At 43.9% G+C, this 11,023-nt stretch overlaps 1 long non-coding RNA gene across 2 annotated transcripts; it reads left to right on the top strand.

Moving 5' to 3' along the window:
- The first annotated feature begins 2,529 nt into the window (after positions 1-2,529).
- Positions 2,530-10,514, top strand: LOC125417501 (uncharacterized). 2 transcript variants are annotated; one of them, XR_007237143.3, is made up of 4 exons: positions 2,530-2,812; positions 3,340-3,457; positions 5,347-5,422; positions 9,667-10,514. It is a non-coding gene; the product is annotated as an uncharacterized LOC125417501 (long non-coding RNA). The 2 variants fall into 2 exon arrangements; XR_007237144.3 differs by lacking the exon at positions 3,340-3,457.
- Positions 10,515-11,023: the final 509 nt, after the last annotated feature.

Genomic DNA, 11,023 nt, shown 5'->3' with positions numbered 1-11,023 from the left:
TTCCGGGGGTGGTGGCACCCCAAACCTATCATTTCCCTTCCTGGGAAGCGGAGGTGGGAAGCCAGCATTACCTCCAGGGTGAAGTTTAATGCTGGTGCAGGCAGCATCACTCTGTGAGACTGATGGAGACTGGTGACTGATTCTTCCCTTGGTGGTCCTGAAGTTCTCAGTGCTATCCCTGTCTTGTGAATATTTGCTGAACCGTTTGTCCTTCCCCTCATCCCTTGCTTCTATCTCTCTCTCCCAAAGAAAACCTCTCCATACTTTTCATTCTTTGAATTCTGACTTCAGGGAGACCACTGCTGAAACCCCAGGCCCGTGTGTCTCAGTGAATCCAGAGTGCTGTGACAGATGAGAGCCGACCGTGGCAGAAGAGCAGTAGAGACAGGAAGCGTGCCTGCATTTACAGTCATGCAGGATTTTGCTTCCTTCTTGGCCATTTATTAAGAAAAAGTTAGAAAAGATCAATACTACATCGTAATAGTAATTTAATGGTAATGAATGCAGCATGAGCCATTAGGAAATGTCCTCAGGCCAGGGATTATTAATGCGTATAAAGCTAGCTGTCCACCGGACCCTAGTTCCGGCTGTCCGCACACGCGAGCTTGCACTGTCACCACACAAACAGTTGTGCGGTTAGCACCCTGGGCTTGCCATCCTGCACTCACTCTGGGTGCCAGAGGAAGGTCTGACAATGCCCACGATATTCAGAATATTTTGATATGAGTTGGCATAGCAGTAATGTGACATCCTGGCTTACCTGAGTGACTTCCAGGTCCTTAACTGAAGTCCTCATTTCCCTAATGGTCCAGCACTAATGCCCTCAGAACATTAGTGTGGAGAGACCACCATATTTTATATGACCAGGGGAAGATAACAGAGGAATAAATGATAATTAAGGGGCATTTGCTGTCACCTTGCTCCACAGCAAGCTATAAAAGGGCACTCTATGGTCTGTGGAGCCTAGGAAATGCAGAATTAAATAACTGAGTGTTTGTTTATTCCTAGGACCTCCCTGAGCTTAGATGTGCTGATGTACACTGTGATTGTCCCAGGAAGGAAACAGAGAGGAAACACGCCACAGTTATTAGACCACTTGTGGACAGGGACCAGGTTCCAAGTCTATACTTTGGGAGATACTTCATGTCTGTCCTAACCAATATTCCCACTTTGAAATTAGCTATTGGCTTAAGGTCACCTGTAACTTGAGGCAGATTAAATGTCTGAAGAGATCCACATGTTTGGATATACTTCCAGGAGGTGTAGAACACGGTGAAATCTCAGTTGTGATGGTGCTGAGTGTACACATTATTATAAAGAAATGGCATGGTTTGAAATAAATATTTCCTTGTGGAAACATTACAAACATGTATCTGTGTAAAAAAATGAGTAAGAATGTTTGCTATACACACTTAAGGACCCAGTTCAAACTCACAGCACCAACACAGAAGCCTGGCATGACTGTGGGTACCTGGAACCCCAGTATTGTGGGAACAGAGACAAGCAGATCCAGCAAGCCTTGCCAAACCAGAAACCTTCAGATTCAGGGAGAGACCCGGCCCCAAAGGAACACAGTGGATAAAGATAAAGCCGAACACCTTTCTTCCTGTGGTCTCTGTATGTTCACATGGGTTCATGTACCTACACATGCATGTGCTGGACCCACACCCACACACTATATACAGACAAACATGCACACATGGAAAAAGAAAAATTAATGCAAATATATCCATAAATATATACTTCTATGTTTTTAATGTATCTGTTAAAATAAATTTTAAATAAATAACTTCAAAATTTGAGAAGTTAAAAAAAAGACTTACATGGCATTTTTTGAAAAAAATATCTGGGATTGGAGAGATGACTCAGCAGTTAAAAGCACTGGTTGCTCTTTCCGAAGATGTTCAATTCCCAGTACCTATATGGCAGCTCACAACCATCTGTAACTCCAGTTTAAGGGGATCTGATACTCTTGAGTAACATATATGCAGGCAAAACACGGATGCACTTAAGATAAAAATAAGGAAATTAGACTGGAGGTGGTGGTGCGGGCCTTTAATCCCAGCACTTCGGAGGCAGAGGCAGGTGGATCTCTGTTAGTTTGAGGCCAGGCTCATCTACACAGCAAGTTTCAGGACAGCCAGAGCTACACAGAGAAACTCTGTCTCAAAAACAAACCAAGACTTTTTTTTTTTTTTAAGAAAGAAACATGACAAGATTTTGGTTAAGTATTCTGAGCCCTGTGGTACTTTACCTTGCTGCCTTCTCTTCTCTGTAAGTCTAAATAATTTTGAAAACCAGCAGGCTACCAGCTACGCGAATGGACAGAACAGAGATGTTTTAAAGCCCCATCTTTAGTATCTGGTGGCTCCCTGGCAACTTACAAAACTTTTATTTGGGGGCAGGAGGCCTTGGGAACCACACCCAGGGCCTCCTAATGCTGGGCAACTTGTCTTCCACTGAGCTACAACCCAGTACAAGACTTGTCTTTATCTGACCCAAGGCTCACCAGACATTCCCTCAGGGTGTTTAGGGTAAGCAATCAGCTGCAGCAGCTGTCCAGACGTTGCAGAAGCCTGAGGCTGTGCTAACAGTGAAAGTTGACCGTAGACCGACACCAATAGTGGTTAGAATCCACCGTAGGGGAGGAGATGCTGTAGAGAACCTGAAGCGCCCTGAAGGAAGGGCCTGTGCCGACCCAGAAGCAGCTTGCATCCTCACCTCCTGACCTGGAGCCTGTGCACAGGCAATAATGAAAAGACCAAGTCAGCAGCGGCACTGACTGTAAACTGAAGCCATGTCCAGGTGTGAGGTAAAGCCCTTGGCAAAGACTGGCATCCTAGCTTGCTTTCTGTTGCTTGTAGTGGCATTTCAGTTGTATTTTAATAAATAAAGACTGCCTGAAGGTCTGAGAGGAAAAAGTCCCACTGGTCAGCCTTACAGACCAGGTTATGGTAACACACAACATTAACCCCAGTAGCCACCCTCATTGCCATAGAGATCGGTTGGTGCATGCCTTTTATCCCAGTCCTAGAGAGGAATATAAAATGGGGAAAATAGCTCAGACACAATCTCATCCTGAGATTCCTGGAGGCAGGATTGCCATTTCAGACTGAGGTAGAGGTAAGAGCCAGTGTCTGACTGTTTTGCTTTTTGGATCTTTAGATTGAACCCCAATTTCTGACCCTGGGCTTTTATTAATCGTGTTTCATTTAATCGTGCTTCAGCTGCTGTGATAAACACCTTGACCAAAAGCAAACTGGGGAGGAAAGAGTTTATGGGAATATGTATCACATCAGAGTCCATCACTGTGAGGAGTCAAAGTAGTTACTCACGCAGGAGCAGAGGCAGAAACCACCGAGGAAAGCTGCTTACGAGTTTGTTCCCTGTGACTTGCTCAGCTTGAGGTCAGAGAAGAGAGCAACTCTGGGAAGATGACCTTTTGGGAACAACACGGGTGAGAGTGGAGTGAAGCAGGGGTGGGTGGGTTTGCTGGTTTGAGGCTTCTACACAAAGAGACTCCTGAAAGATAGATACCAGTGTCTAGGGCTCTATCCCCCTCTCGCTATGTAAATATCATCAGGGATCAGCTTGACTTCCTATAGATACCAGGATCACCTACCAGGGGTGCCACCACCCACAATGGGGTGGGTCTTCCTCTACCAATTAACAATCAAGAAAACAGGCATGACCACAGGCCACTCTGACAGAGTTCCCTCTTCCTGAGTGTAAAGTTGAATTAACCAATGCAACTGGGAATCTTATCTATTTTAGACATTTGAAATATCTCTGTTCAGGAGTTAATACGGAATGCATGGGAAGTCAGTGAGCTGGTTCAGCAGGTAAAGACACCTGTCATCAAGACTGACAGCCCGAGTTCAGTACCTAAGACCACCCAACGGAATGAGAGAGCTGGCTCCTGCAAGCTGACCTCTGACACCACACATACACGGCACACGTGGCTCCCCCACCCACATTTACACAAGATAAATATGTAAATTAATACAATTTTTAAATAAGTAATTAATCCAACAATAAAATGGGCAATTTGTCAGAATAGGCAAAATTTAAAAGAAACTTAGGAAAGCAGTGTAGACTGTAGATAGTGTAGACTGAGCAGACTCAGTGGTGTCAGGGAAATGCTGACTAATAAGAAATTTGGCATCTCTTCCTGTCTTGAAAATAAAACTCATTATCACATTTTGATAATTTGGAGAGAGGAATAGGGGGTGGAATAAACTTAACCACCAGACTATATCCAACATAGAATATGTTGTCATTTTGTTTATAAAAATGTTCAATGAGCAATTGCAAACACTTATAAAAGAGAAAATTCCAGCCCAAAACAGGATGGATAATGAGCTAGCTGCAAGTGGAGATTTTACACCTGGAGAAAACTCAGTGGGTAAGCTCAGAATCAGGGTGTGGTGGACGAAGGAAGGGTGTATAGACTTTAGGCTAGAACTACAGGCATTATCCTGTCCAAATACTCCAAAGAAGTCCATTGGAAGAAAGTCCCAAAGGCTGTCAGGACCTGTGTAGATATAGGAAAAGATCTGATATTTATACTACAAGTGCCTCAGAAAGATGAAGGTGTGGAGGTGACGTGGAGAAATCTCTACAAGAAAATGAATGCAACTTTCCAAAACGTGACAAAAGACGTAAGCTTACAGATCCAAGAGACCGAGGCAACTCCAAACAAGATAAGAAGCCCAAAGAAGTTCAAATTCATACACAGTGTAACCTGAAGACCTAGTAAGAGAAACAATATTTTGTGTAAATGGGAGAAACAATTAAAAGGAATTGTACCAGAGGCTGGAGAGATGGCTCAGTTGTTAAGAGCACTGGCTGCTCTTTCAGGGATCCAGGTTCAGTTTCCCACACCCACATGGGGGCTCCCAAACATCTCCAGCTTCAGTTCCAGGGGATGCAGAGACCTCTTTTGCACTCATGTAGCACACAAGTTATGCACATACATGCATACAAGCAAACACTCATACACATAAAATACATTTTTAAAAAATTTAATGAAACAAAATCAATTGTAGTACAGATACATGGCTAACAGAAATGGAGAAGGTTAATTCAGAAAGGGAAAGACAACTTGAGAATGGGAGTGAACTAGTGAAGTGGGAAGAACTATGATGGAAACTGTGGGGCTTCTGGTCTCCCGAGCCTCATTCGCATAGCATCTGCCCTCACTCTGGCTGGTACAGCCCAGGTTTTTCTGGCACATCTCTGTTTGTTGCATGAAGCACTGATGAGAATGGTCTCTAGTCCTTTTGTCAAGTGGCTCCTTTCATATGTTAATCTGATATCCTCACACCCCTGTTCTGCCACATGAAGATGCTGCTCACGTGAAGAAAATACAGAGCTCGTGGCCAGCAGACAACAGCTAAAGAAGATTCTCAACTAGGAAAAGGTAGAAGGAGGATTCTTGGCATATCTGGAAAGAACAGAGGGTGGAAGGCGGGGAAATGGCTATTTTTCTGGGTTTTCTAAATTGTACTTGTTTCAAGCAAAGATTATAATGTCTTTAATATTGTTCTAAGTATACACAGAGGAAATATTTAAAGCAATTTTATTATAAATAAGAAAGGGTGAGAAATGTAAAAGAAAAGGAGGTTGCTACACTGCACTCAAACTGGTGAAGTGATCATACTACAATAAATAATGCATGTATGTATAGCACAAAGAGGTATACTCATAATACTGGGAAAATCAAAACAAAATTCTAACGGAATTCAAGTATATAGTCAAACAGGGACAGGGGAGCAAAAGCAAAGGTCCAAACAAAAGGAGAGTCAACTCAATCCCACATATGCCAGCAATAGCATTACAGGTAAATGGCCTGTGTTCTACTGATAGGATATTTTCAGAACAACAAAATTAAAGAGGTGGAAGGCAGACACGCGTCTGCCCTGTGGTGGGGATGAAGAGGCAGGCCAAGAAGCACATCCTGCTCGCACTGATGGTTACACCTGTGCACATGTAACAGTCCAGCGCTGACACGCAACATGCCGAAGCCGAACTGCGGTGTCAGTACCGGACGGTTGCGGCTCAGTGGGCAGCGGGCTCCTGGGATCTCCAAATGCCGTCTTGCAACTTCATGTCAACCAATAGCCACTTCAAAATAAAAAGTTAAATTTTTAAAAAATAGAAAACAAAAAAAAAATTTGTTTCTGCCTAGTTCCTAATGCATTAACATCTGATATCACAGGGGAGTTCTGTGATCCCAGCCCTTTTGAGGTTGAGATAAATAGGAGGGTTGAGAGCTTGTGGCCACCTTGAGCTACAAAGATCCCCTCAAAAGTAAAACCAAGGCATCTAGCAGGGACCAGCTGTGCCCTCTTCTTCCTCCCCTCCCCTCCCCACTCATTACAAATTCAACTTTTACGAAAGTGCCATCATTTTAAAATCTCTAACAGCTTCATTTCTCTAAGGAGACACAGATTATCGTTGACACCAACTGTTCCTTCTTCCTGCGGGTCAGTGGTGGCAAAGTAAGAGTTTGTGGAACCCGAATCCAGTTAAGTGATGAGGGAAGATGGGTGAGTCTTCTCCGCAGTCATGCAGGACAAGGCTGCTTTCTTTGGGGAAAGGTCTCTTCTGGACTTCAGCTGCACTGCTGGTTCTATGATCATGATAAACTATTCTGACCAAAAGCTACTTGGGTGCAAGGTAGGGGTGGAACATGTCTTATACTTCTAGGTCATAATCCATTGTTGAGGGAAGCCAGGGTAGGACTCAAGCAAGAACCCTGAAATGCTGCTTACCGGCTCCTGCTTAGATAGTTTTTCTATACAGCCCAAGCTCGCCAGCCCAGGGAATGGAGCCACCCACAGTGGGGTGGAACCTCTTACATCAATAATCAAGACAATCCCCCACAGACATGCCCACAGGCCGATCTGATCTGGGAAATTCCCCAGTCAAGAGTTTCCTCTCAGATGACTTAGTCTGTACCAAGTTACAGGGAAAGCTACAGGGCACCTGAGTACCATCTGGCTTTCTTAGGTGTAGAGAGTTTTCTTCCAACAGCTGTCTTTAAGAAAGGTGACTCGGATCAGAGGAGTAAGGAAGACCACAAGACTGAGAGTCGGACAGGGAGCCCTGAGGGAAAGGCAGAGGACATGGAGTCCGGGTTAGGCTAGTGGTACCTCACAGACGGTCAAGGCACTGGAATGGTACATTCTGTGGGGTATGGCAGCTAAAAGCAATTTTCTCTTCTGCTAAGAATGCCAGCCCTAACTCTTGCTTTTCAGCTTATGGATAAATTCTCCAACATGCCTGTGCCTCAGTTTCCCAAACTATTAATTGAGAACAGTAGTAACTCTTTGAGAGTTAGGGACATAGTTCAGAGATGGTCTGATTAGTTCATGTGGAAGGCCATAAATCAGATCCCAAGCACTGGAAACAACAGACCACACACACACACACACACACTTCCTAGGGCACTCATAAGAATGCCTTGACACTATGTTAAGGTTTGTTATTTTATTACTACACCAAGACACAGTTAATGTCTTCCATGAGAGCAAAGAAAAGAGCAATGACCTGGGAAATGCCAGCTTGGGAGCAAGAGCGGTGAGGGCGGAGTGAAGTGGGAGTGGGTGGGTTCTGCTTCTGTGTGCAACCTCTACAACAGAGAAACACGAGAAAGTTCCAGCGGCGAGGGCACTACCTTTCCCCCCTCTCTCTTTACATATTAATATGCTCAGGGATCTAAAGAAAGATCCAGGCCACTTCAGCTTGCAGGTTCTAAGAGCAGACGCTCCTAGTTGGGGTGGTGGGCTCCTGTCTAGCTCTGTGCAGTGCTGGGTGACTCGGTTTCTGGTTACTGCCATTGAAACGTTTGTGCCTGTGGCCCCTCTGCAGTAGACGCCTGTGGCTTGGGCATCCCACAAGCCAGCTCCCCTTCCATCTGGGGATTCACCCTCCTGGAAATCTCGGTCTCCTCATCCTGGTCAGTGAAAAGATGTCTGGGGGCATAAGCAAAGCTTCCCTCCTAAAGCAGAGATGCCGGAAAGAACTGGGCAGTGAGTACTGCGTCTGGTGAGGTTTCTGGAGTTGCTGGCAGGCCTGCTGTCACAGGAAAACAACTGAAAGGAATGTTTCAATAATTGCAATGAAGAGCAATGGAAGGAGTGAGGTGTTTGATCTTGTGACCTGTTGAATTGCTAACATTACTGTCACCAAACCTAGGAACTTCTTAGGAGGAATAATAAGTTCCATGTTATTTACTCAAACCTTTCCCTCAGTCAACACAGTGAGTGGATAAACTCTTCCACCTCTTTGGAAGAAAAATTTAAGAGGAATCATGGCAAAGCGGAAGTCCTTCTGATAGGCAGGAGTTAAGACCGAAGAAGCTCCGGCCAGTGCCAAGAAGAAATCTGGCTGCACCTATGCAGTGTGTTTTAAATGTACTAGAGATGGCATAGGCTAAAGTTGGACCAAGATGGCCAGACAGGCACATTAGAACCTTTCTGAGTAGAAAAGTTACCACTATGTACTACATATGAAAAAAATATCAAACACTAAGATAACAAGCCAAACAGTTATAGCTGAGAAACCAAGGTCTAAATTAAACTATTTTAAAATTCAGTTAATCCAATATAAAGGAGGATATAAGGAGGATAGGAAAAGGGAAACAAAACAAATAAGTCAGAAACCCAAAAGCAGAACGGTAGGTCCACACCTAACTACGTCCCAATCACATTACATGTGAGTAATCTAAAGGCCTCAGTTAAAACAGAATGAGATAATCAACCAGTTAAACACAGAGGTTGTTAGAGTAGATCCAAAAGCAAGTTTCAACTATACACTGCCAGTAAGAAATGCTATTGAGGGCCTGGAGAGATGGCTCAATGGCTAAGAGCGCTGGCTGCTCTTCCAGAGGACCAGTGTTCCATTCCCAGCAACCACATGGTGGCTTACAATCGTCTGTAACTCCAGTTCTGAGAGACAGGGCACCCTCTTCTGACCTCTGTGGGTACCAGGCGTGAATGTGAAGCACAAACATATTTGCAGGCAAACAACTCAAACAAAAAACAAAACTAAAAAAATAAAAGAAATTTTTGAAGAAATTATATTTTAATAAAAGGATATACAAATCAAAATTAAAAGAAAAACAATATTTTTCTTAATAACTTAGAAAAAAGCTGGAGAAAATATACTAATATAAAACAAAGTAGATTACAGAGCAAGCAACTTTGTAATAAATTAAAATGTTAAACAACAATAATAAAGTGATCAACTAATCTAGAGAACACTCAATTCCTTGATGTGACCAAACACTGGAAACAATTCAAATACCCATCAGCTAAAATGGGTACTTCAGTGGCAAGTTTGGGAGAAAGCATTCTTATTATTTATTTATGTCTAGAGACTCTGATTGGGAGTGATTGGTAAGGACAAAACACCAAAGGTTTTCTTCCCAGTCAGCTTAGCCTTGCTCCCCATAGCGAGGGAAGGGCAGGAAAAGGGCTGCCTTTTACTATAGCTGTAACTGGTTTTCTCCTGGGGCACATGAAACCAATCCAACCATCTCACTAACACAGGAACTGCCCTTTTGAACAATGACCCATGTTGGTTTGAAGAGCCTACATTTTGGTAAAACAGCCTCCCCGTTCTTATCAGACTGGTGCTCCTGTGTTCTTTCCTGCCCAGGTTGTATTTCAGAACTTCTTCAGGCTATACAACAGTGACTATCGTCCTGTCAGCTTTGCTCTATTGCCCACGATTCTCCTCTGACCATGATGAAGACTGGGAAGGAGGCAGTGGGATATGGGGAAGATGTGCCAAGAGATGTTGCCTGGAAGATGCCGAGAGGAACGTCACTCACCTGTAGGATGGTTAGTCCTGATTGTCAAGGTGATTGGATTTGGAAGAGATTGGTGAGTTATACCTCCGCGGTGGCTGAGAGATTTCCACAGAGGAGTAACTGAAAGGGAAAAGCCTCTGTCATGATGGACTGCGACAGCCCATGGGCGGAAATCTGACAAAGTAAAAGGGGCGTATGCGCATGGGGGTGGGCGTCAAGAGGACCGGACCGACTTCGACCATGTTTCAACCACCACAAACTCTGCCATGCCTTTCTGGCCATTATGGACTAAAGTCATCTAGACCGTGAGACAAAGCAAAGTTTCCCTCTGATGAGTTATTCCTATGGGGTATTTTGTGTCATATACACAAAAATGACAAACACACCCTGCCAACAATATATCTTAAAGCTTGGCCTTAGTCCCAGTATGCCACTTACCAGCTGGGGAACTTTTGAGCTACACAGGACCTCAGTTTCTCCATCCGTAAAAATAGTTATAGTAATTTTGGCCTTGTAAAGAATTAGAGATTAATCTATGTAATGGATATTATCATTAGTAATAATATTTACTGATTATATGTGCCATATATTTTCATGCACATAACAAACCAGCCAAAAACATAAATACGAAGCCATACTTGTATTTTTCTAATTAGTTTTCCGTAGCAGAAAATTAATAAAGAGAATGAAATCAGCATTTTTCCTACAATGTGTCTGTCATAACTCAAGGCATCTAGACCAGTGTTTCAAGTACTCCTATTGCGAACTCTGTGCGCACAGGGCCAGGTGCAGAGGATAGTAGATAAATTCTCTGCGGCTCTGCCCCTGTACCCCTGCTGGAGAGGAGCCCGCTCTGGGCTTGCTCTTGTGTGATTATGTCTCCACCTTGACAAGGGGCTCTGGGTTTTCACCCAGCACCAGCAGTGGGTCTTTTGCATGTGACACTAATTCCCCCTCTTCCTGTAAAGACAATCGTTTTCCCTAGCAACACTGTAGAAGGCACAATGCCGTGTGCCAGGACTCCCTGCAGCACATACATGTCACAGGACTCGCCCCACCATCTCAAAAGGGTTTTTAAGAAGCCAAAGGTCTTTCCCATGAATAATCTGTTGTGTGTTTGAGCCTCATTATAATTTTTCTCTACTGGAGTTTGGGGAAATGAAATGAGAGTTATTGGCCAGATGTGTAAGATTGTCTCCTGAG

The sequence above is a fragment of the Myodes glareolus genome, chromosome 14, assembly GCF_982192425.1.
Source record: "Myodes glareolus chromosome 14, mMyoGla1.1, whole genome shotgun sequence".
NCBI lineage: Eukaryota > Metazoa > Chordata > Mammalia > Rodentia > Cricetidae > Myodes > Myodes glareolus.
The sequence above is the reverse complement of the archived record's forward strand: the minus strand, read 5'-3'. Positions and strand labels throughout refer to the sequence as shown.